Genomic DNA, 26,798 nt, shown 5'->3' on the forward strand with positions numbered 1-26,798 from the left:
GTGATGTTTTTAGTTACCTGGTCATGGTGTTGTCTAGTTTCTTTGCAGGACTGTATAGTTACTGTTTTCCCCTTGTACCTAATAAACAATCTGTGGGGATAACTTTGAGATAGTGCAGTGATCCTGCTTCTAATTAGAGCTTCTGTATCTTTATCATAATTTCCCTTCTGGATTGAGCATCCATTGGTGGTTCTTGACTGTACTGATACTTATTTACGTTGATGGTTGCAGAAGGGTTATTCTCTAACTCTCTTTTACCTTATCAACAGACACTCTGTTTTAAGGAAGAAGCATCCTTTTATCTATCTGTTATCAATATAGACTTATATATTTCTTATACTGTTCAATGGGTTATACTCCATAACTGCCTTTATTTATTTTGATGCTCAGATTTGTCCATTGGGAGCCTTTCTACCCTGACTTCTGTGTCTTTTTGACATATTCTCATAATCCTTCCCCCACCCCCCCACCCCACCCCCAGTATTTCCTCTCTTTTTGCACAGCAAGATGTTCCAAGTTTAACATATCTTTTCTATCTCAGTCCTGGAATCAGCCATTCTTCAAGGATTCCTCTTAGTGGGGAATCCAATTTGCTTTTGAGTTATCTATTTATATTTAGAAATAATCTCTTTTTCTGGATCAGAACATCTGAGAAACTAAATTTAAATTAGATTTTGGTAGTGGGTTTATATTTCTGTGATGATTTTGTGAAGTAATTATGTAAGATTTAGCAGCTTATATTTACTATAAAGCAATTCTTTTCTTTTCTTTTTTAGATAAATAAATTCTGATTTTATTTTAATCGTGATCAAATGAAAAAGCAGGGGGAAAAAAGGTTATTTTACTTTATGTTACTTTGTGTGTGGAGGTGTATGTGTTTGGAGAGAGTTTAACCACTTAACTGTTAAAAAAAGTGACTTTAAGGTTTATATACTTGTCTGTTTTTAACTAAGTCATCAGACATTCTGGTCTGAGGAAATTGTTGCTTTTTAACTAGCTTTTTAGATGAAAATATTTTTTTATAGTATAAAGTAATACTTCATGTAAGAGTGGAAACTCACAGGCACATTATTCTAGGCAGTTACTGTTACACCTTGGTATATTTCACAGCCAATTCTCTCACCTGTGCATAGGTATTTACATTATTTATCTTTTAAACTTAATTTCTAAGTGTTTTTCCAGGCAAAATTTTTGAATGATTTTTATTTGAACCAATTAACATCTGTACATGGCTTAAAAGTTAGCTCCAAAAGGCTTATAATAAAAAAAACAGCAGTCCTCTATGCTACTCCCCTACCAGTCCCCTAGTTCTGCTTCCTAAGAGGAAACATTTTGCCCTCTTAAAATTTTTTTTATATTTACCCTCATATTTCTAAATAATATGCTTATATGTTGTCTTAGCCACTTTAGATGCCAGTTTACTTTTTAAATTTTTTAAACAATTATTTAATTTTTTAAGATAAAATACATACAAAGGATACTAAATTCAGAGTACAAAGTGGTACAGGGAAAAATAAGTCTCCTTGCCATCCCTGTCTTCCTACCACCCAGTTCTTTTCCCTGGAGATACATTCTCTCTTCTTATTTTATATGTATTTCCCTGGCAGTGATTCTCTAAGTGTGGTCTGTGGACTCTTGGGGGCGGGGGATGGTATTCAAATGTTACAGATCATCTGTTAGATTGAAACTATTTCATAATGATACTAAGTTCTTCTTTGCTACTTAACTATGTTTACATTTGCACTGATAGTGCAGACACAGTGATGAGTAAAACTGTTGGCCCTGTAGTGCGTATCACAGGGGTGGCAAAAATTGTACTAATTGTCATATTCTTCATCACTATACCTTTGTAGTTGAAAAAAAAAAACTCATTTCATTTAAGAATGTCCTTCATGAAGCAATAAAGCTTGTTAATTTTATTAATCTTGACCCTGGCGTACTGTCTTTTTAATATTTCAATGTACAAAGTGAGAAAAATGTTATAAGGCACTTCTGCTGCATACCAAAGTATGATGCTTGACTTGAAAAATATTTCCGTGATTGAGTTGCGAGCTGAACTAGCAAGCTAGTTGCTTTTATCATGGAACACTATTTTTACTTGAAAGAATGACAAACTATAGTTACTTAAACTTGGATATTTGGACATATTTTCTCAAAAATAAATGAAATGAGTCTGTCACTTCAGGGAGAATAACTGACAGAATTTATTGCCAAGATAAAATTAAGACTTCTAGGCAAATACTAGAATTTTGGAAAACATGTCTGTCACTATGAGCTAGGCAACTTCTCAGGACCTTGCTGGTAAAATTGATGGTGATATTAACGTGTGTGTGTGTGTGTGTGTGTGTTACAGTGAAATGTGTCAGTGTTTGGAAGATGTGTATAACTCTGTGGACCAACTTTTTTCAAATGGTCAGTATATGATATACCAAGTCATTCTGTGAGTAAAAGATCTCCTTAAATGTGAGATCAATAGATTTTAAATGAAATGGTGTGATTTCAGATGGCAACTAACCTCTACAGAATTACACTTGTTAAGTCTTGGCTTAATATTAAAGAAGGGTAATATCCACACTTACCTGAAAAGTTTATTTAAAATACTTCTTTTTCAACTTCATGTTTGTGTGTGTACTTTTTAAACATTTTTTATTGATTTGTAATCATTTTACAATGTTGTGTCAAATTCCAGTGTTCAGCACAATTTTTCAGTTATACGTGAACATATATATATTCATTGTCACATTTTTTTCTCTGTGAGCTACCATAAGATTTTGTGTATATTTCCCTGTGCTATACAGTATAATCTTGTTTATCTGTTCTACAATTTTGAAATCCCGTCTGTCCCTTCCCACCCTCCTTTTTTTTTTTTTTAATGTTTTTACTGTCAATTTAGTAAGGAAATTTGAGATATAGATATGTGTATAATTTACTGTGTTTAAGTAAAATGTGAATTTTTACTTTTCATAAATATGACAGAATTAGCAGGTGCAAGTTATATTATTGATGTGAAACTGGGCTTTTTCCCCAACTCTTACTAGTAAAATCATATTTAAATATGTGAACAAATACAGTTTTCGTATATGTGATAAATAGGTTCACTTTACAAAGCCTTTTCCTACTTTAACAGGTATGTTCTTTATTACAAAGTAGTCTTATTAAAAAAATCATGTGATAGAAGATTTTTATTACAGAACATCTGCAGAATGTGATTTATTATCATGGATTTGATTGTATTTTCTATAAAATCACATTTCTTTAAAGACCTACATATAGGAATGGATAAAACTGCCATTTTATTTTCAGAGCTATCTTTCTGCCTGTCATTCCTCTGATATGCCTTTATCCTTATTCTCCACTTGAGGAAATCTTGCTTTTAAAGACTAGCTCTTAAAGGTCTGTGGTTTCTCCTGCAGAATCAGTAGTGTTCCCTTTTGTCTCTCCATAGTATTTGGTCCTTTTCTTATCTTGTAGCAATTATCTAATTTTACTAGAACTTTAACATTCTCCCACTATGGAAGCTAAGTTCTGAAAATCTCTATGCTAAAGAGAAGAAATTGTGGTTGAGTAACATAAAATCATAAGTAAATCATGGGAACTGAAGTCATGAGAGCTCTCAAAACTATACATTTAGTTTAGAAGAAAGAGACCAAAGCCAACAACTTATGTAGAAATGAAAATCCAGGTGTTTTGTTGCAGACCTTAGGTAAGTCACGTAACTTCTGTAGTCCAGTTCCCTGGATGTAGTAGTTTTTAGAATAAAATGAAAAAAAAAGTGTGGCACACAGTACCTTAAAGACCTTACCTAATCTAGCCCTTGTCCAGCTCTGATCCCATTGTGTACCATCTTCCTTTCCTCCCACTCCTCTTCTTTCTGTTCTTTGCACATGTTAGGCCTTTTCCTGCCACATGATCTTTTCTTACTGTTTCCTCTGCTAAGAATACTTTTCCTCCAGAACTGTGTGGCTTGGCTGACTGGTGGCTGGTTCCTTCTCATCATTCAGGTCTTTAGCTTCTTAGCAAGGAGGCTGTTGATGGTCAGTCTTTACTGTTTGTTTTATTTCCTTAATAACACATATTTCTTTCTAAAATTATCTTGTTTGTCTACTTTTGTCTTGTTTGTCCTCATTTGTGTGCAATTTCCACAAGAGCAAAGACTTTATATAGTCTCTTCACTGTTGATCCCAGTGCCTAGAATGGTGCCCAGCCTATAATGAGCTCTCAATAAATATTTATTGAACGACAACAGTACACAAGTAAGTGGTAGCTAATGCATTATCAGTGATATTGTATCTTCTAAAATATTTATAAACTACTGTAAAATTTATTTCTGTTACTGGGGTATCATTTCCAGTTCGTGATCTGATCCCTGATGTTTGGGATGGCAAAAGTTTGGAAAACCTAACTTGTATTTATCCTGCTAGAACTGAGTTGATCTGTTTGAAACTCTCTTCCTAGACGTGGATTTACTTATTTTATTCAGTGTGAGTGAATATTTCTTCACATAAATAGCAGTTCTGGGTAGCAATTCTAAGGCCTAGACTTACTTTTCAGTCATCTTCCTTTATCTTAAGCTTCAATTTAAAATATTTTTTCTTTTCTCTCCCATCATCCTTGTTAATCCTCAGTTGCCTCTTTTTCAGTTGCCACTTTCTTCCCCAACAGGAAGAACTCATAGTTTATGTATACTGTAACCAAAATTCTGAAGATTGCCCAAAAAGTATATAGTAAATGTTTGTAGGCTGCACTTAACATGTATGGGAATCCACATTAGGATTAGGGTTAGTATATTTATCTAGAATATGAAATTCTTTGAAACAGGTTAGCATTTTAACTTTTTAAAGTTATCACCTTGCACAGTGACTGGTACCAGAAAAACTGAAAAAGGTTTGTTGAATAAAGTGGCTGACATTAGGCTTACCAAATAATTTCCCCAAACCAGTATCCTAGAATTGTTTAATAGCTTGCTATTTTTATTTCTTGCCACAAGAATTTTCACTTGCTGTCTGAATACACAGATTCAAGGAAGACAAAACTGTCATTTAGTCCGAATAACCTTGGAAATCCCTAAAGTTGCCCATAAAATACAAAATACAGACATACAGTCTCTCAAAGTCCAACACATCCTGTTTTTCCTTCAGTATTGGAACAAATCATGTTTCATTGTTAAACACCAGATGAAGTAGTAGGCTGTGTTTATGGTCCATATTGTGGGAAAAATAAATTTCTCTAAACATTAGAATCTGACAGAACAGCAAGATGCTCATATCACAAGAGGCACGTGGAAAGTGAGACCAACTAGAAAATAGTAAAATGTTACCTTTTTGTCTTCATTCTGGGCATATAATCATTGAACATTGACTGGCAAACATAATCTACATGGTCTAAATTATTTTTTTCTTGACTTCATGTAGTTGAATTCATATTATGAGTGTATTCTCTATCCAGAGGTATTCCCCTGACCCAATATTCAGTATGACTTACCTTCAGTCATTAAAATATCGGTAACTCTTCCTGGCTTTTCTCTTATGACTCTTTTCTCATTCTTTAGAACATACTCTTTAATGAATATTTTCCAATTTTATATTTTGATCTAAATCACATAGGTAGAGGAAAAACAACTTTTATGTAAATAAACTTGTTGGACTTCATTCAAGGAAAAATTGTTCCCTTGGACACTTCTGCTCAATACATTAGATCTTACATTCTCAGGGCACCTGCTATCTTTTCTAATCTAGTTTTCTGTCTTATTTTTATTTTGTTACACCAACCTTTGCTTTGGGGCTTTAACAACTCAGGATTTTGGTTTGATCTGCAAGAGGAATTTGAGGTTCTCTTGAATAACACTAGCTTAAGGAGGGTGTACCTGCAAAATTGAAGGACTGCCCCCCAAAAAAGCGAGAGTGAGAAGGAATTCCTGTAGAAGAGCTTACGGATTTTTTTGCCAGGATGATTTTAAAAACCTAGCTGACTTCCTATTTAAAACAATAATAAAAGTCAGGATGTGCATACATTATTTGGTTTAAAATTTACAACCTTTTGAAGTAGATAGTTCCATTTTTCAAAGAAGGAAATTTAGGCACAGAATGGTTAGTAACTTGCTGAAGACTCACAGCAATGATAGGGTAGAAAGAATTTAACATCAGTAGGTTTTGTGTCACCTGAGAAAGGAATTGTAAATTCAGGGTCTTAACCAGTATTTCCATAATGCCTTTAAGGAAAACAATAAACTGTGTTTATATCTCCACTGGGCGTGGGCTTTGTCAACAGAGAGGGAAAGATGGTGATATTTTATTTGGGTGATGTGATTAGGAGGGACTTAATTTTTCTGTGCTTTTTTTTGGTGTATTCCAGATTTTCTATAGTGAACATATTTTTAAAATTAATTGAGGTATAATTTATATACAATATAAGGCACACGTTTTGCTGTACAATTCAGTGACAGTTTTGGCAAATGCATATATCCATGTAACCAACACCTGAATCAAGACATAAAACATTCTGTCACCCTGGAAAGTTCTTTCTTGCTCCTTTGCCATAAGTTATTGCCATCTCCTGTCCCAGACAACCACCTATCTGATTTTTAAATTTTTTTCACTTTTGTATTATTTATTTAAAATACTTTTTAATTGAAGTATAGTCAATTTACAATGTTTTATTTTAATTTCTGGTGTACAACATAGTGACTCATTTATACATTTATGTATTCCTTTTCATATTTTTCATTATAGGTAATTACAAGGTATTGAATATAGTTCCTTGTGCTATACAGTAGAACATTATTGTTCATCTATTTTATATATAGTAGTTAGTATTACAAATCCCAAACTACCAATTTATCCGTTCCCACCCTCTTCCTCCCTGGTAACCATAAGTTTGTTTTCTATGCCTGTAAGTCTGCCTCTGTTTTGTAAGTTCATTTATGTCCTTTTTTTTTTAAGAGTCTGCATAAAAAGTGATATGGTATTTTTCTTTCTCTTTCTGGCTTACTTCACTTAGTCTGAAGGTCTCCAGGTGCATCCATGTAGCTGCGAATGGCATTATTTTATTCTTTGTTATGGCTGCATAGTATTCTGTTATATACCACAACTTCTTTATCTAGTCATCTGTTGATGGACGTTTATGCTGCTTCTATGTCTTGGCTGTTGTAAATAGTGCTGCTGTGAACATTGGGGAGCATGTATCTTTTCAAATTAGAGTTATTTTCCTAATATATGCCTAGGAGTGGGATTGCTGGATCATAGGGTGGTATGATTTTTGACATTATGGATTAGTTTTGTTCTAAGATCCTCATATAGTTATGAATCAAATTGTGTTACTTTTTTGTGTCTGGCTTCTTTTGCTCATCAGCTGTTTTCTCTCTAGCATTTTACTGTGAAAAATTTCAAACATATAAAAATTGACAGAATTGAACAGTGAACGTCCATTTCCCTATTACCTAGGTTCTGCAATTAACAGTTTGCTATTTTTGCTTTATCACATATCATTCCATCTATGTATTCACCTAATCGCCCATTAATCAAGCTTATTGTTATGTGTGGTGTTTTGTTTTTGTATTTTAAATTAAGTTACAGACATCAGTGCATTTTATCTCTAAACAAATTCAGCTTCCATGTCATTAACTAGAGTTGAATATTTGTTTTTATTTCTTTGTTTTTTAAGTAAAATTTACATATAATGAAATGTAAATGTTCTTGTTTTCTATTTGTCCCATCTATTCTCTGGTCTTTCCACTCCCACCTCCCTCTTCTCTTGCTCCTTTTAGGCTTGAGTTTTTTAGTTTTGTTTTGTTTTTGCATTATGTTTTATTTCCATTGCTGGCTTATTAGCTATACTTACCTGTTATATTTTTTTTCTATTATGGTTGCTCTAGGGTTTACACTATGCATCTTTAACTTTTCACAATCTGCCTTCAAGGAATAATAGAGTATTTCATGTATAATATAAGAAACTTACAACAGTCTTGCTTTTATTTTCTCCCCTCATGTGCTTTGTGTTATTATTGCTATACATTTTACTTTTACATGTTATTGGTTTTGGGGGATTTCTTTCTTCAAATTTAGGGTTATAGCTAGAGAATAATCCTTGTGAGGGTGTCTCCATGAGGGAAGATGCTAGTAGAATTCACTTTATTCCATTCTGCTTTTACAAAAGTGACCAGATGGTGATGATTTATGAAAAACTCTTTAAACTTTGATAAATTCAGACCAGAAAACTTTGATATTTGAGTCTGAAAAAAGATGATTATGTCATGTATTCTTTTTATAGAGCTAGACCAAAATTAGAACTTAGAGCATTTGTAAGTGAATGTCTCTGAATATTATTCAGTTATTGACTCTAGGCAAATTATTCCATGAAAAACATTTTTTAAGATTCCTCCCCTGTGATTTTAATCTGTATGTGAGATAAATTTAGTTGTACTTTATATTTATTAAAGTTTTTGTTTTTAAATGATTTTGCTAATCTCATTCTAAGCTTTTATTTTCTGGTCCTGATTTTGTCATTCAGTTTATATGTAATCCTTTTTCAGCTTTGTGTCACTTGAGACTATGGTGAACATTCCATTTATACCTTCATGTGAAATCATGGTTAAAAACAGATTTTGGAATGCATGTTGTAGGCTGATTTTTAGTTATACACTTCGTTTATATTGCTGATTACTTATACATTTCTAGACAAGTTTGGGAATTGATCTTTATTCTGTTTTAACTTTCACGTGTATTATAGCTTGTAGTTCTCTCCCTACTCTGAAGGGTAATGAAGTTGAGACTGTTTTGCCTGGTGAGAGTGCTAGGGAGCTTAGTGTTATTGCTGGGGATTAAGGGAGAACATAGGGCTTTAGTTCTTACAGATTCCTCCCTCTGTTACTGAATTGAAACAAATTCTAGGGGAAATCTTGTAATTCTGTGGACCTTTGTCTAGTCTTTCATATGCTGAAAAGTATCCCTGGAAGTCATCTTATTTTTCCCTTTTCTTTTTAACAGTGGTTCTAGACAAATAGTTGTTTGAAGTGGAATGGCATCTTTGAAGATTTTGTGTTGTCTATCAGAAGAGCATATGATGTCTTTCAGAAAAATGATTTTGTAAATTTTGTAGATTTGCTTCATCATTAAATATGTGGTTCATTCTGAGAACCTTTGCCATGGAAAATAGAATAATCAAGTCTCATTTCCTCCCATTTCACTGTTTTTCCCTTTATTCTTCCTAGAAAACCTTACTTGATACACCCTGCCCTTCAGAATTGAATTAGGTATTAATTAAATTTGTTTCAGTGCAAACTTCTTTGATAACACTGTATTTTAGGTACCTACTGATAGGTTTCCCTACCTGCTCAACTGTAACTTACGGACAGGTCTCTGTCTTATTCATCTTTGTATTTACGATATTTGTGGCAGTCTAACACATTTAAGATACTCAGGAAATGTTTATTGCATGATGTATTCATTTGCTAGGGCTTCCATAACAAAATACCGCATAGTGGGTGGCTTAAACAGCAAAAATCTGTTTTCTCACAGTTATGGAAACTCCTGAGGTCTCTCTGTCCTTGATTTGCAGATGACTGCCTTCCTACTGTATCCTCACATGTTTTTTTTCTCTGACTCTGTATCCAGATTCTTCTTATAAAGGACACCAGTCACATTGGATTCGGGCCCCCTCGTGACCTTATTTAACCTTAATTACCTCTTTAAAGGCCCTATATGTAGTCACCTTCTGAGGTACTGGGGGTTAAGATTTCAACATTTGAATGTTGAGGGGACACAGTTCCGTCCATAATACGTGAATACTTTGATTTGGTATATATTCAGCTGAAGGTGATTTGTTATGATCTAACACCATACCAAGGTTATGAAAGTTGGTAACAATGATTTCCTAGTTTGTGTAAGAACAAATTGTTTAATTTTGGTGTTTTAATTCCCACTTGGGTAATTGTAGTACATATTTAATGACCTAAGAACCTGTAGCCTATGGTTTGAAGTACTACCTAGCCATTCTTGTTTAGTAAGTTTCTTTCCTTTATTCTTTAGAAAGGTCACTAAAAAATTGATAAAATATACACTCACATACACATTTGGGCATGTAAGCTTTGTAGACATATTGGCTGTTAATGCATGATTGCTGAACATTTTAACCCAAGTAAATCATGTTTATTTGTAAATTCCCAGTGGTAATTTGGAAAGGTTGATACCATTTAATAACTTCTCTGTGGAAATTCCGTGAATTATATGTAATTTCCCAATGTATACAGATACATGCCTTGCTGTCCCAGTGGAGCTTCCAGATGGTTTTAGGCCCTTTCTTTTCCCTTGATAGTGCCAACTTTAATTTCCCACTCCCTCCTCCCTTAGTAGTTCAGTGTAAGATTTGGGGTGATATTATTGTCAGCAGTGAGGGAATGGTGAGATTGGAGAGAAGGGTAAACTCCATTGTCTCTAATTTGTCTCATCCCTTTCCTAGGGATTTGGGAAATTTGCAGATAATGCCCTAGTGTTCTCTTCCCCCTTGAAAAAAAAAATAAAGCTTTTATTTTACAGTAGTTTTTCATTTACAGAAAAGTTGCAAAGATAGTACACAAAATTCCCATAAACTCCTCCCCCCGTTTCCCCTATTGTTAACATCTTACTGTACATCTATTGCAACTAGGAAACCAACTTTGGTATATTACTATTAACTAAACTCCAGGTATTATTTGATTGTAGTCTCCTGTGGTCTCACAGATTTTGGCCTTTGCTTGTTTTTCATGACTTTAATAGTTTTGAAGGGTGCTCATCAGGTGTTTTATAGAATGCCCTCAGCTTGGGTTTGCCTAATGTTTTTCTCATTGGTTTGACTGGGGTTGTGGGTTTCCAGAAGAATACCACTGAAGTGAAGTGCCCTTGTTAGCAACTGACTTATAATTGATGATTATTAACCTTGATCACCTGGCCAGGGTAGTGTCAGCCAGGTCTCGCCACTATAAAGTTATTCTCCTTTCCCATTAGTCTTTTATTTGGAAGCAAGTTGCTAACGGTGGACAAATTGTTAAGCTCCACCTCGTGGAAGGGATGTATCTATGATAATCATTTGGAATTATTTTATTTTATTTTTTTGGAATTCTTCTGTAAGGAAGATTCATCTTTTTTTCCTCTCACATGTTTATTAATTCAATCATTTGCATCAGAGTGGACTAAATGGATATTTATTTCATACTTTGGGTTAGAATTCAATACTGTGTTATTTTGTTGGAACAGTTGTTCTAGCTTTGGCCATTGGGAGCTCTTTCAGGTTGGCTCCAGTGTCCCTTTGATATACCCCTATCCTTCTGGTTTTTTGTGTTCTTTACTATAAGATGCTCTAGGTTCATCTTCTGTTTTTCTTGCCATAGTCCTAGTATCAGCCATTACTCCAAGGAGCCCTGGTTCCTTTTGTTGGAGAATAGTATTAAAAATCAGAATCTGGATGCTAGGTCCTAGTGCCTTTTCCCTTTGACTCTTCAGTTCCTATGCAAAATGTGGAAACTCTGAACCTGGATACTTGGATGGATGTAGCATCACACATTCGTATCATAGCACTTGGTAGTATCTGTGTGTGTTGTCTTTGTCTTCTGCTGTGGAGTTACAAATGCAGCTTTCTAAAAGCACTTCTGAGTGTTTAAAAAAAGGAAGAGCTGGTGATATTCACAGGGTTTTCTGGACTTCCCAGTTTCTTACCTTTAAAAATTCTGTAGTTCAGTCTCTGTCCTCCTACTTACATTTAGCCTTAGATCTTAGAATTGACACCCACGAGGGACCAAAGTTTTTAAATAACAAACCGAAATCCCTCTCTCTCCCCCACCTTTTTTTCCCCCCATTTGGTTATTTTGCTTTATAAATTTCTCAAAAATAAAGAATAAAAATAAGTAAAACATAGGATAGAAATCACTTAAGTTTTCCTTCTTATCAGTTTGAAGAAATTTTGCATATTAGGAATATAGTGTTCAAATTTTGCAGGCATTTTGCATATCTGAAAATTGTATTCTTTTACCATTTTCATGAATTTATATGCAGTTTTTTGTACTATTGACATTGTCATCTTATTTGTACATTTTCAATAAAAATTGAGATAGTGTTGTTAGTCACAACTGTCATGTTAACCTGGTAAACAATTAAAAATTATTAATGATATTATTGTAAATATGTCTAAAACATGCTATATTTTGTTTGTTTTACTGAGAACAGTCTCTTCTGGACGGCTCAGAATCATGACTATGAACATCAGCTTTTATTCTGTGCTTTATTACAGTGTTGCCCTCAGAATCTGTTCACATAAATAATGTTATTTAATCTAGACAAACTGCTGATTTTTTAGTTACTGGGCTCAGTGCCTTTGTCTGTCTTTTAATTGTTGTTAGGTGCTGCCACCAGTATCCTATCTGTTATGCCTGTAATCCAGAGAACTAAGCTTATTAGAATTATATGTAAAATAAATAGTCTCAGTATTAAATTGCATGTGACCTTTCTGACAGTTATTTTGAAACTTCATAGAATCATTTTCCTTTAGGCTCTGTTCCCAAAAGTTGAAGTTGCTGGAAATCTGACTTCCAAAGAAATGAAGTATTTATTACTGCCTCACAGAAAGAGAAAAAAAGGGGTTATTTTAACAGCATGATAAAACCTGAAGAGTATTTTATGCAAGGGAATTATAAGTAACTGAATTATGAAAGATGCAATATTTTAACATGACTGTTTGCTTGGGTGGGAGTATGAGGTTTATGTCTAAGTGTGATACCAGCAAAAAAACAACATTTATCCCCAAATGGTGTAGTTCTGTAGTGTTCTGCAGTTTGTGGTTTTAGCTTGCTTGTTGAGCAGTACTCTGAAAAAATGTTGAAACCTTCAAGGTCATATTTTGGTGTTTTGGCTCAAGTTTTTTCACTTCTGAGGATGCAGTCCTTGATTTGGTAAACCACTTCTCCTTCCATCACTTTACCCCACACCCCCTAAAACTGCCCTTTGCCCCCACTGCTGCAAAGCCCCCTTCTCCCTGGTCTCTCTACTTTCCTTCCAGCCTACTCCTGTCAGCACTCCTTAAGTCTGCCTAAACTGTGCTGAGTAGAAACATAATCTCTCACTTCTTAATGATTTGACTCCAGCTTATTTTCTCCCACTGAAAAACAAAAATAAAAACACCTACACCCCAAACATTGGAGTATTTAGATACTGTCATTTCTTACCATGTCTCAGCATTGTTTGAAATGAAGGATTTTCTCTGCCTGCCATCACTTTCTGCACCCTTCATGGTTTGACTTAGATGTCATCTTCTCTGTGAAGCCTTTCAGAGAGACACCACATGTTTCCTCCTTTGTGTTCCATAGGGAATGCTTTTATTCATATCATTGTTCATAGCATTCTGTATTTTGGTTATTTATATTCTTTCAACTATACTAAATTATGAGCTTCTTAAGATAGGACCCTGTATCTTACCTTTATCTTTACCCACAGATCCAGCATACAAAGTAATTATTCTGTAATTAATTGAATAACTGGACATATACTGTATTAGTCAAAAATTGTCAGCTTGACATTTTCAGCCCATCATCATTTGGTTCCACCATATTTTCACATAGTGATTCCTGCTTCTCTCAGGGATGTGTGCTCACTCCTTCGCTGAGATTGTTCTCTTCAAAGTCTTGTGTAAGGCACAGTAATTTTTATTTTTATACTTTTGATTGTGTTTCTCCTTACTTCTTTAGCAGCATTCAACATAGGTAACTGCTTATTCATAAGTAAAAGACCAAGTCACTTAAAATTATTGGCAAAATTCAGTCCAAAATGTTAAATGTGCTTCTAAAGATTTAAGACCTTATTTAGCAGTGTGGTTTAATTTTACATTTAGCTCTTACAAGAATGTTAAGTTTTGATAAGATATTAGGCATAAAAAAATACTGTCTTTGCGTTGGTTTCTATCACTTTAAAAAAAAAGAGAGCGAGAGAGAACTCTCAATTCACCAAGTTCCAGTCTCCAGGGAATCCTGGAGACCACTTGAAGTTCAGTTTTGGAAAGTGGAAGTTTAAATAATAGTAATCTGTAAAAGTAGTTTGTAAATTTGAAGCTTTTTGAAAGTTGTCAGACTGATTACTTGAAAAAATATCAAGAACAGAAGATTGTGAAGGTTTGTTTTCTTTGTACATTTTTTTGACTTCTTATTGACATTTCAGTTAACTAAAAAATAATAGTTGCTATACTTTTATTGGTGAAAGATTTTGTAAAATGTTTTGATGATAGATTATTACTTTCCAGGCATTAAAATTTTTTCAGTAAGTTATGTTCAGAAACAACATGCCCAGGGACTGTAGACTAGTATCAGTAAATAAAAAGCATAATCGGCTCTCAAATTTGACAGTTCCATTCAAATTTGCCAATAATCAGATGCCATCTGTCTATTTCTACCCTACTCTATCATTAAGCTGTCCAGGACTGGTGGTCATTTCTGGTCACTAAGGAATTTTATTGCTTAGTCAAGATTCTTGGAAAAATCATACTAGCATGTATTTGATTTATGCAGTAATCTGTTATTTACAAAGTTGTGTCCTGGTCCAGTGGAAGAATAAAGTATGTGCAGTGATAATTTCTCACTCCTTTAAAAAATCCTTGTACTTTGATTTCAGAAGCGGCAAATGATCAATTTATAAACAAAGTTCAAAACATGAGGAAATTTGTAACATGAAAGGTAAAAGCTCCTAATCTAGTGCTGTAAATTTCTACTCTACAATTTTCCCCATGCGCATATAAACATAAGTTGTTTTTACAGAAAGGAATTGTTTAGGCTTATTTGCAACCTGCTTTAAAAAATTATCATTTTATATAGAACCTAAATCATTTTTGAAGGCTACTTAGCAGTTTATTTTATGCATATACCCTAATTATTTTTAAACTGAAGTATAGTTTATTTACAATATTGGTTTCAGCGAGTACAGCATAGTGATTCAATATTTTAATAGATGATACTCCATTTAAAATTATGGTAAAATAATGGCTATATTTCCTTGTGCTGTACAATGTATCCTTGTAGTGTATTTGTTTCATACATAGTAATTTGTGCCTCTTAATACCCTACCCCCATCTTGCATCTCCCTTCTTCCCTCTCCCCATGGGTAACCACTAGTTTTTTTCTTTATCTGTGAGTCTGCTTCTGTTTTGTTGCACTTATTTATATTTTAGATTGCATATATAAGTGATAACAGGATATGCCCTAATTTTATCTTTGTTGTAAAAATTGATGCTTGATTTAAAAAAGGGAAAAAATTTTTGAGTTCAGAATTTCCCTTTCAGTTCTGTCTTCCTCAGTTATATACGTAACTGTATAGTTATTATTTTAATTAAATGTTGATTATTTGAAAGTTCCAGTGAACAAAATGATGAGATACTGAATGCAAACAATATGAATTTTCATTTTTGTATTTATGTATTCAGACTATTTGAAAAAATACAATGTTTTTAAAGGCCTAACATGTCTATGGTGATGTATTTGTGTTTTACATTTTAAAAAATGTATGACTTTCTTCTAATTTATAGCAGACAATTTGGAGTCTATTCATTTAGAAATGAGGTGTCTCTCCAGTTATGAGGATTGTCTTGTAGTTTTTTGCATATAGACCTTTTTTGGTTAATTCTTTCAGATTTTCTCTGTAGAGCATATTTTATTTAATAGATCATTAGCAGTATCTTTATTTCTCATATTTCATGTTATAATATAAATTTCAGAGTCCAGACCACAAATGTTAGACATTTGTGCATTGTGCCCTATAATTTGTAGTACTGCCTTCCTAACTAGTTGAAACTGACTGCCAGATACTCTTCAGGCTTCCCAGGCTAGATATATCCTTCATTTTGCCACTGGCCATGATAATAGCACAGTCATGACTAGAGCAGTAGACTCTGTATAATGTGTTGAACTCCGCCCAGTTTGTACTGATAGACCTAAGTAGATGTTAGATGTGTTTTTCTTTGATGACTAATACTTAGAGATTTTAGAGTTCTTTAAACAAGACAAGTAAGAAAATTATTAAGTTCATTGAGTAATAGAAACCTATTATTTGAGATATTTATCTTTTTCCAAAAGTAGAATGTACTAGTATTAGAAATTAGGGAGCGGAAATATCTAGCTCCCCAAACTTTCTAATCCTTCATAGAAAAGTCTAGAATTTTTTGCTTTTATAGGTTTTGTGCCAAAGAAACTTAGTCCTTTATTTCTTTTAAGGTTCCATAGGAATAGTCAATTTTATACCCCTCTTTGTCTCTAAGGATTTTGTTTATTTCTAGTAACAAGGCAAGGCCTTAAACATTATATGCCTTATGTGTGTAACTGCTCCTCTAGGAAAGGAATTAATAATAATAGTTATTATGCCAAGTACTCTGCTAGGTACTCTCATTTAACCCTGAAGGCAACTTTATGAGGTAGATACTATAATTGTCCTAATTTTATAGAGGAGAAACAGTGTTAGCTTAAGTAATACGCCCTAGGTTACACAGCTAGTCAGGAACAGAGTCAAGACTTGAATCCAAATATTTTTAGTACTCAAATAAATAACACTTATCTTTGCTTCATTATTTACTCCTTTTTGTCAATGATCCCACTTAAATGTGGATAATCACCTTCCCTGTTATCACTCAGTATCCTTTGAGCGTTTCATTTTCCTTTATGTTTTCCCATAGTTCCTAGATTTGCTATAGCTTTTTTTTGGTTATTGTTATAATGCCTTCATTTTCTCTTGCTTTCTCAAAAATTTTGTGAGACTTCTTAGTCTTGAAATCTGCCTCTTCGTGATTTGGTTAACTAGTTTTCTACCTTGAGTCATTTGAGGTCAGATTTGTCCTGGGGGGTGGGGCACAAAGATTCTACTTTCATAGAGTAAGCCTTAGCTGAGATAATCAACCCATATGAACTGAACTCTAAATGTAAACATGATGCGATCTGTGTTTCTCAGTTCCCCCTTACCCTTTTAGAGGAAATATGATCCTGGGCAGACCTCTCACAAGGCAACTTTCAGAGTCTGACAGTTATAAACTCTATTGTACTATATCTTCATTGTACCACCTTCATTCCTTTTAATACCATGAGCAGTAATATCGAGAACAACGTGGAATGGAGGATGTCTCTGAATCTTCTCACATGAGTATTCCATGTCCAGTTCCTCTCAAGTCATTATCTCTGTGGATATCTGTTTAGGTTAAGGAGTAATGTGAACATCCCTAGATTTAGGTCTCAGTCCTTTCACTCTCCATATAAATCATTCTTTTTTTTAAAAAATTTTTCTTGGGGAGCGGTAATTAGGTTTGTTTATTTATTTTTTTAATGGAGGTACTGGGGATCGAATCCAGGACCTTGAGCATGCTAAGCAGGCACTTTACCACTGAGCTATGTACCCTCCCCCCCATACTTAATTCAGTGACTTTGAAATGCAACCCTAAGACTGATCTGTGACTCTAGTAAATGATAGGGCACTCCTTTTTATATCAGCATAGAGTCATTCAGTGAGACTCCCTGTCCTTCCTTTTTTCTACCCAGAGGGTTTCAAGATTTTACTTTGAAAAGTAAGGAGAAATTCTGAGCTCCTTAACACAGAACGATGAACAGATCTATAGTGCTCTGGAGGACTATGGATAACAGGGAGTGTTTGAAGGTGAAGAGAACTAGAATACTAGTTTCCCTTATTTTATAATTTAAAATTTTTCCATTAATTTTTGCATAATTGACATAACAATAGTTGTTTCATGTAAGTCCTGTGTGTCTCATTAAATTTGATACTAGGTATTAAATCTTTTCATCTCTATGGTGAGTGGTATATTTTTGTTGTTCTGTAACATTTTCTTTTTTTTTTTCTTTTTTTTTTTTTTTGTTCTTGTTCTGTAACGTTTTCTAACTAGCTACTGTTTGTTTAAAGGGAAGTCACTGATTTTGAAGCAGCATTTTGCTAAACATACATATGACTGGCCTGTCTTACTGTTTCCAGTGGCTTTCCTGGTGATCTCATCTGTTGATGTCATCTGAAAAAAATGACCAAAAAAACCCTCCTTTTTAAATGTTTATGTCCGTTCTTTTGTTTGAGTGACTTAACTGATCTTTCCAGAGCAGTGCTAAATATCAATGAAAACCCTTTTTTTTTTCCTTCTTGATTCTAATGAGAACGCCTATAATGTTTCACCATTAACCATCTCCTTTTTTACCCCTGAATTGTGCAGGCCAAATAAAACATGTCTGAATCCAGCCAGTTAGTTCTCTGGTTTGAAGATTGATTGATTGATTGATTGTAATATAGTTGATTTGCAATGTTGTGTTAGTTTCTGGTATACAGCAGAGTGACTCAGTTATACATATATATTATTTTTTATATTCTTATCCATTATCGGTTTATTACAGGTTATTAAATATTGTTCCTTGTGCAATACAATAGGACCTTGTTGTTTATCTGTTTTTTTTAAATAGTTTTATTTTGGGGGGGTAATTAGGTTTCCATTAATGGAAGTACTGGGGTTTGAACCCAGGACCCTGTGCATGTTAGACACATACTCTGCCGCTGAGCTATACCCTGCCCCTATCTGTTTTATATATAGTAGTTTGTATCTGCTAATTCTAAACTCCTAATTTATCCCTCTCTCACACCCTTTCCCCTTTGGTAACCAAAAGTTTGTCTTCTATGTCTGAGTCTGTTTCTGTTTTGTAAATAAATTCAATGGTATTATTTTTTTTAGAGTCCACATACAAGTGATATCATAACATTTGTCTTTGTCTGATTTACTTCACTTAATGTGATAATCTCTGTGTCCATTCATGTTGCTGCAAATGGCGCTATTTCATTCCTTTTTATGGCTGAGCAATATTCCATTGTATGTATGCTATAGCTTTTTTATCCATTCATCTGTCAGTGGACATTTAGATTGCTTGCATGTCTTGACTGTTGTAAACAGTGCTGCTATGAAACATTGGAGTGGATGTATCGTTTCAAATTAGAGTTTCCTCTGGATATATGCCCGAGAGTGAGATTGTTGGGTCACATGGCAACTCTATTTTTAGTTTCTTAAGGGATCTCCATACTGTTTTCCATTGTGGCTGCACCAATTTACATTCCCACCAACAGTGTAGGAGGGTTCTCTTTTTGAAGATTATGTTTTAACCTTGGGCCTTGATATCCTTAGAGACATTAAAAGTGCTCTATACAGACTTTCTGAAAGATACAACCACTTTCCTATTTTATACTTACTGTGAATCTAGAAGCTGCATGTAGATCAGGTTATCAATTTTATAGAGAAGAAAATCTCTTCTTTCCCTACTGTTCTCTTTTGTGATTAGTTTCTCTATTTTAAGGGCTTGTTGGACTCCCACATGTGAAATAAATGTCTTCTGTGGTTCTAGAGCTTCTGTAACTGAAAAATGGGCCATGGAAAATGTTCAAAAAGTCTTAGACATTATTACATAATTTGATTACTATTCTCATTCTTCATATTCTCCTCTTTCCTATCTTAGTGATTGGTATCATCATATTCTCAGTTATCCAAGCTAGAAACACAGCAGTCATTTTTTACTTTTATTCATTCATTCTTTTACTGATTAATCCAATACAAATAAATATTAATTGCTTACTGTGTGCCAGTCACCTGTTTTAGTGTAAGAGGTCAGGCAGTGAATAGTACAGACACAGTTACTGCCTTGTTGGAACTTGCATTTTAGTGAAAGAACTTGTACAATATATAATAAAAATAACTGACAGTCAACTACTTGATGAAAATCAGAATGTCATATAGAGTGATGGGGAAAAAAGACTTTTAAGTGGAGTGTGTGTTAGTCCAGGTTCTCTGAGTAAGAGATGCCACAAAAGGATTAAATGTGTAGGGATTTTGTGTGTGTGTGTGTGGTACAATATACATAATATGAAATTTACTACTTCAACCAATTTTTTTTAAAGTGTAGTCGGTTTACAGTGTTGTCTTAATTTCTGGTGTACAGCATAGTGATTCATTTACACATACATATATATATATTCCTTTTCATATTCTTTCTCATTATAGGCCATTAAAAAGGTATTGAATATAGTTCCCTGTGTTATACAGTAGGACCTTGTTGTTTATCTAGTTTATATATAGTAGTTTGTATCTACTAATCCTGAACTCCCTATTTATTTATTTAAGATTCTACATTTTAGCCTTTTTTTTTCCTTTAAATGCAGTCTAGTTTTATTCACCTTTATAAATGACTCAAGTGATACCAACTCTTTAGCGGAGACAATGTATTTACATGAAGACAATATATATTCATTTTGACTATGGTAAATTTTCAAAATCACATAGTAGATTTCACGACTTAAAGCCAAATAATTTATCTAAATTAATATAAAGCTTTGTGTTTGTTTATATTAATCTTATCAAAGCCAACTCAAAATATAATCCCTGTTTGCCACAAATAGCACTAAACTTATCTTTACCCAGCCAAGTACTTCTGCTGAGAATGATTAAATTTGTCAGATTTTACACCATTATAAGCTATTTACTAAAAATTACTAGTCTCTTTTTGGTTATATAGATGATAATGAAATTTCTATGCTCATATTACACCATTACAACATTGTAAAGATAATAAAACTTTGCTTAAAGTGTTAATAAGTTTTTATTTAATTTTTTAAAACTGGTTTATAGATACACACGTGAGTTCCTGATTCTGAGTACTTAGATTATAAATGCTTTCCCCTGTGTATTATGTATTTTCTAAATTACATGCCTTGAAAGATTTCAAGGTGTAAGAATTTGCTATGTCAGGTGAAGAATGAATTTGATTAACCTTCCTTAAAACATTCACAGTTGTTAAAGTGTCCATTAAGTATTTATTGATTTAGATATTGGTACAGTATATTATTAGAACTCTGATCTTTGGATAAATGAATTAACCCAATAGGAGCTTAGGTACTCCTATTCCTGGTTTTCTTTTTTAAAGAAAAAATTCAAATTGTAAGAAAGATAATTTACTGTAACATTAAAAGAATATTTTAGATGTTATACTTAAGGGATTTAGTTAAGTATTTTATTTTGTAATTTTGTTTTATGGAATTACTTTATGAGTTTTCATTGCAATTTTATTTTACCATGATTGTTTCTATTTTGCTTTTTTTTCCCCTTTTTAATCGTTATTTTAAACTGTCGTCGGTTTACAATGTTAGTTTCAGGTGTCCAGCAAAGGGATTCAGTTATACATATACATACGTGTATATTTTTTTCAGATTCTTTTCCATTATAGCTCGTTATAAGATACATTTTAACCATTTTTAAGTATACAGTTTGGCATTAAATACATTCACATTGCTGTACAACCATCACCACCATCCACATCCAGAACTTTTTTATATTTCCCGGCTGACACTCTGAAGTCATATAACTCTCTCATTCCCTTCTCTCCCTAGCTCCTTGCAGCCACCGTTCTACTTTCCGTCTCCATGAATTTGACTACCCTAGGTACCTCATAAAAGTGGAATCATACTGTTTGACCTTTTGTGACTCACTTATTTCGCTTAGCCTAATGTCCTTCAGGGTCCATTCATGTTGTAGCATTTGTCAGAGTTTTCTTATTTTTTAAAGACTTTTTAAGAGCAATTTTAGGTTTACAACAAAATTGAAAGGGGGATGCAGAGATTTCTCATACATTGTCTGCCCCTACATATGCATAGCCTTCCCCATTATCAGCATCAGTCACCAAAATGTTACCTTTTTTTTTTTTTTTAACCATGGATGAAGTTAATTTGACTCACCATAATCATGCAAAGGTTTATAGTTTACCTTAGGGTTCACTGTTGGTATTGTACATTCTTTGGATTTAGACAAATGAGTAATGGCATATAGCCATCATTATAATATCAGAGTATTTCTACTGCCTAAAAATTCTCTGTACTCTACCTGTTCATTGTCCTTCCCGCCCCTGCCCTGCCACCTCTGATCTGTTTGTTGTCTCCATAGTTTTCCCTTTTCCAGAATGTTAAATAGTTGGAACTATACAAAATGTAGCCTTTTCAGATTGGCTTCTTTCACTTAATAATACGCATTTAAGTTCCCCCCATGTCTTTTCATGGCTTGATAGCTCCCTTTTTAGCACTGAATAATACTCCATTGTCTGGATATACAACAGTTTATTTATCAGTTCACCTCCTGAAGGACATCTTGATTGCTTCCAAATTTTGTCAGTTATGATTAAAACTCTGTAAACATCTGTGTACAAGTTCCTAAACTTTTAAAGCTGAAAAATACTCCATTGTATGTATGCCACATTTCATTTATACATTCATCTGTCAGTGCATTCTTAGGTTGCTTCCACCTTTTGACTATTATGAATAATGCTGCCATGAACACGTGTCTGCAAATATCTGTTCTTCAAGTCTGTGTTTTCTTTTAGGTATATACCCAGAAGTGAGATTGCTAGATCCTATGGTAATTCTGTGTTAACTTTTTGAGGAATTGCCACACCCTTTTCCACAGCTGCTGTACCATTTTATGTTCCCATCACCAGTGCTCAAGAGTTCCAGTTTTTCAAAGTTCTTAACAACACCTGTTATTTTGTTTCTTTAATAATAACCATCCTAATGGGTGTGAATTGGTATCTCGAATTTTTGACTTATACTTCCCTAATTGTCAGTGAAATCTTGAGCATTTTTTCGTGTGTGTATCTTCTTTAAAGAGATGACTATTCAACTCCTTTGATAATTTTTAGTTGGGTTATTTGTTTTTTTGTTCTTGCGTTCCACGAGATCTTTATATATTCTTCGTACCAATTGCTTATCAGATATGTGATTTGCAAATATTTTCCTCTGTTCCCTGGGTTGCTTTTTCACTCTGTTGATACTGTTCTTTCTTGCTAATGAAGTTTTCACTATTTATATTATGTAACAAAGTATATTATCCTTATTATCTAGCTATAGGTAGTGGTCATTATAAAGCATTTGGATGATAGGAGAGAGTATTCTGTCAGGTTCTTGATTTAATATTATTTAAAAAAAATTTTTATTGAAGTATAGTCAGTTTACAATGTTGTGTCAATTTCTGGTGTACATGAATGCTTCAGTCATACATGAACATACATATATTTGTTTTCATATTTTTCACCATAAGTTACTACAAGATACTGAACATAGTTCCCTGTGCTATAGAGTATGAACTTGTTGTTTATCTGTTTTATATATATTAGTATCTGCAAATCTTGAACTCTCAGTTTAATCCCTTCCCACCTCTTTCCCCCTCCAGTAACCATAAGTTTGTTTTCTATGTCTGTGAGTCTGCTTCTGTTTTGTAAATAAGTTTGTCTTTTTTTTTTTTAAGGTTCCACATATAAGTGATATATGGTATTTTTCTTTCTCTTTCTGGCTTGCTTCGCTTAGAATGATAGTCTCCAGGTCCATCCATGTTGCTGCAAATGATATTATTTTATTATTTTTTATGGCTGAGTAGTATTCAATTATATAAATACATCACAGCTTCTTTATCTAGTCATTTGTTAATGGACATTTAGGTTCTCATGTGTTGGCTATTGTAAATAGTGCTGCTATGAACATTGGGGTGCATGTATCTGATTTAATATTCTTAAGCTGGCACAAAGTAAAATAAATAGCAGTGAAAGGGAATTAAAATTTTAAAACATTCCCTAAGTAATATCCCTATGGTACAAATATTAATCTTCCATTGAATTATATGAAAAAAGATAAACCATGAACATTTCTAGTTGATTTTCTGAAAATCTCTAAAACTTTTATAGAAGAATGCAAAGTTATCTTGTGGTTTTCTTTTATCATCTTGTTCCTTTAGAATTCTGTAAAATTAATTATCATTTTCATTTATAAAATTAAAAAATGTGTTTATCTTTTAAAAAGTATGTATACTTATCATTGATAGTGAAAGTTTATACCAATAATGACTGTTTCTAAACCATATCACAATTTAGGGGTAGAGTTCCTGAAAGTTGTATTGGTAGTCTTAATGAGTTTTTACTGCCTCATATTAACCTAATACCCTCACATAAGCTTAATTTATCATGTAAATTGCCAAATCCTAACCCCAGTTTTTAATTTTGAAAATTAGACTTTTTAGCTATTGTGCTTTTTTCTTGCAAGATTTACTACTGGTTGTTTATCCTGAACTGATACCAGGAGTAATTGATATGTTGCTATTATGACATAGCAGTAAAATGATTGGATCAAACCAGTACAAAGAGGGACAAGTGTTACAGTTTCAGTATTGAATAATGTATAATTTCAAGCTATTCATAATGTGGCCGAGGAGATAGATATATCTAGTACATACCTGCCTCATTTGTAAATTTGATTAGCCAATAGTTTTTACAGAAATAAAAGACTAGATTGTGATTTTAGCAAATAGCAAATCGTTCAGAATATTCTTTACTGATCCTTTGTGTTTTGTTGCTTTTTTAGTTAAAAAATGTAGTATTTGTGTTTATTTCTTTACATGACCTTCCTCCTCCTCTTTTTCTCAGTTCAAAATAGAGCATGTATTTATACTTCCTTGGTGGGAACATCTCAGGTAATACAGGATGTTAATTTTGCATTTAATGACTGCATGACATGATAACTCAGAGAACAGTTACTGGTGTACAAACACATAAACCATACCATACACCACCTCTCTCCCTTACCCCCTCACTGCTTCAGTTGGGCAGACACAGTTCACTAAAAGCCAGAGCAGAGTTAACCATAAAGGCTTCATTATTTTGGTTTTGAGGTATAAACTGATGGAAAAGAAACTGAGTTTAGTGAATTATGCCAAGAATCACTTCTTTGTAAATTCACTTCTGGATTCCAGTTCTCAGAATTTATTTGTTCTTTTGGCAAGTTTTTGTTGCCTCTCAGGACCTCAATTACCAAGCCCCAGAGGATGACTTGGTAATTAAGGATTAGAAGTCTAAAACAGTTTTTTTTTCTTCAGCATATAAAGACTGTTTCCTCAGAGATCCAACTCAGCACAACTCCTGCGAGACATGGGCTTCTGGAACAACCCCAGATTTTTTCTTTTTTCTTTTTTTTTTTTTTTTAACAGTTTTTATTGATTTATAATCATTTTACAGTGTTGTGTCAAGTTCCAGTGTAGAGCACAGTTTTTCAGTTATACATGAACATACATGTATTCATTGTCACATTTTTTTTCACTGTGAGCTACCATAGGATCTTGTATATATTTCCCTGTGCTATACAGTATAATCTTGTTTATCTGTTCTACATTTTGAAATCCCAGTCTGTCCCTTCCCACCCACCACCAGATTTTTTCAATGATGTGTTTCTTTTGATAAGAATCAAAAGAGGGGTCCATAGTTATCAGAAATCTTGATACTTACCCTCTTGACTTTTTTTTAAATTGAAATATAATTGATTTACAATGTTGTGTTAGTTTCAGGTGTGCAGCAAATTGATTCACTTATACATATATATATTCTTTTTCAGAGTCTTTTCCATTATAGGGTAAAAGATATTGAATATAGTTCCCTGTGCTATATAATAGGTCCTTGTTGTTTATCTGTTTTATATATAGTAGTGTGTATCTGTTAATCCAAACGCCTAATTTATCCCTTCTCCACCTTTCCCCTTTGGTAGCCATAAGTTTGTTTTCTGTGTCTGTGTCTATTTCTGTTTTGTAAATAAGTTTGTTTGTATCCTTTTTTTTAGATTCCATGTATAAGTGATATCATATCTTTTGCTGACTTCCTTTCTTTAGGTCCGTTCCTGTTGCTGCAGATAGCATAATTACATTCTTTTTAATGGCTGAATAATATTCCACTGTGTATATACAGCATCTTATTTATCCATTCATCTGTTGATGGACATTTAGGTTACTTCCATGTCTTGCCTTCTGTAATAGTGCTTCTATGAACGTTGGGGTGCAAGTATCTTTGCAAATTAAGAGTTTTCATCTTTTCTGGATATATGCCCAGGAATGGGATTGCTGGATCGTGTAGTAACTCTGTTTTTAGTTTTTAAAGGAACCTTCATACTATTCTCCATAGTGCCTGTACCAGTTTACATTCCCACCAGCAATGTAGGAGGGTCCCCCCTCTTGACTTTTTGGCAACGTCTTTATTGAGAAATAACTCACATACCACGCCATTCTCCCTTTTTAAGTATACAGTTCATTGGTTTTTAGAATATTTGCAGGGTTAAAAAACCATCAACCACAGTCAATTTTAAAACATTTTCAGTTCACCAAAGCTAAATCCTATATTCTTTGGCCATCACACCTCAGTCATCCTGTTATCCCTATCCCTAGACAGTACTAATCTACTTTTTATTTCTGTGGTTGCCTATTCTGGACTTTTTAAGTAAAAAGAATCTTAAAATACATGGTCTTTTGTGACTTTTTAAAACCTAGTGTAGTATTTTTGAGGTTCGTATCATGTAACATGAATCAGTACTTCATTTATTTTGATTACTGAGTATTAGTCTGTTATCGATTTATTTATTCATCATTTGATAGACATTTGTGTTGTTTACACTTTTTGGCTCTTGTAACTAGCTAATGGTGCTATGAATAGAATGTAGTAACTCTGTATTTAATCTTTTGAGGAACTACCAAACTACTTTTCCAAAGTGTGTATACCATTTTACATTCCCATCAGCAATGTATGAGCGTTTCAATTTCTTTACATCCTTGCCAACCCTTTTTACTATCTGTATTTTTTATTATAGCCATCCTAGTGGGACCTGCTTGAATCTTAAATCACATGCACCTGTGCCTTATCATTGTGACTTGTTTTTTCTTGCATTTAGTTATGATGATCCTTGTCTGATTGGCTACCTCTTGTAATTTTCTCG

At 33.5% G+C, this 26,798-nt stretch overlaps 1 protein-coding gene across 8 annotated transcripts in view; it reads left to right on the forward strand.

Moving 5' to 3' along the window:
* RNF111 (ring finger protein 111) overlaps positions 1 to 26,798 on the forward strand; it is a 77,423-nt gene that overhangs the window by 5,481 nt on the left and 45,144 nt on the right. The gene's annotated exons all lie outside the window — the stretch shown is intronic.

Source organism: Camelus bactrianus, chromosome 6 (genome assembly GCF_048773025.1).
Source record: "Camelus bactrianus isolate YW-2024 breed Bactrian camel chromosome 6, ASM4877302v1, whole genome shotgun sequence".
NCBI lineage: Eukaryota > Metazoa > Chordata > Mammalia > Artiodactyla > Camelidae > Camelus > Camelus bactrianus.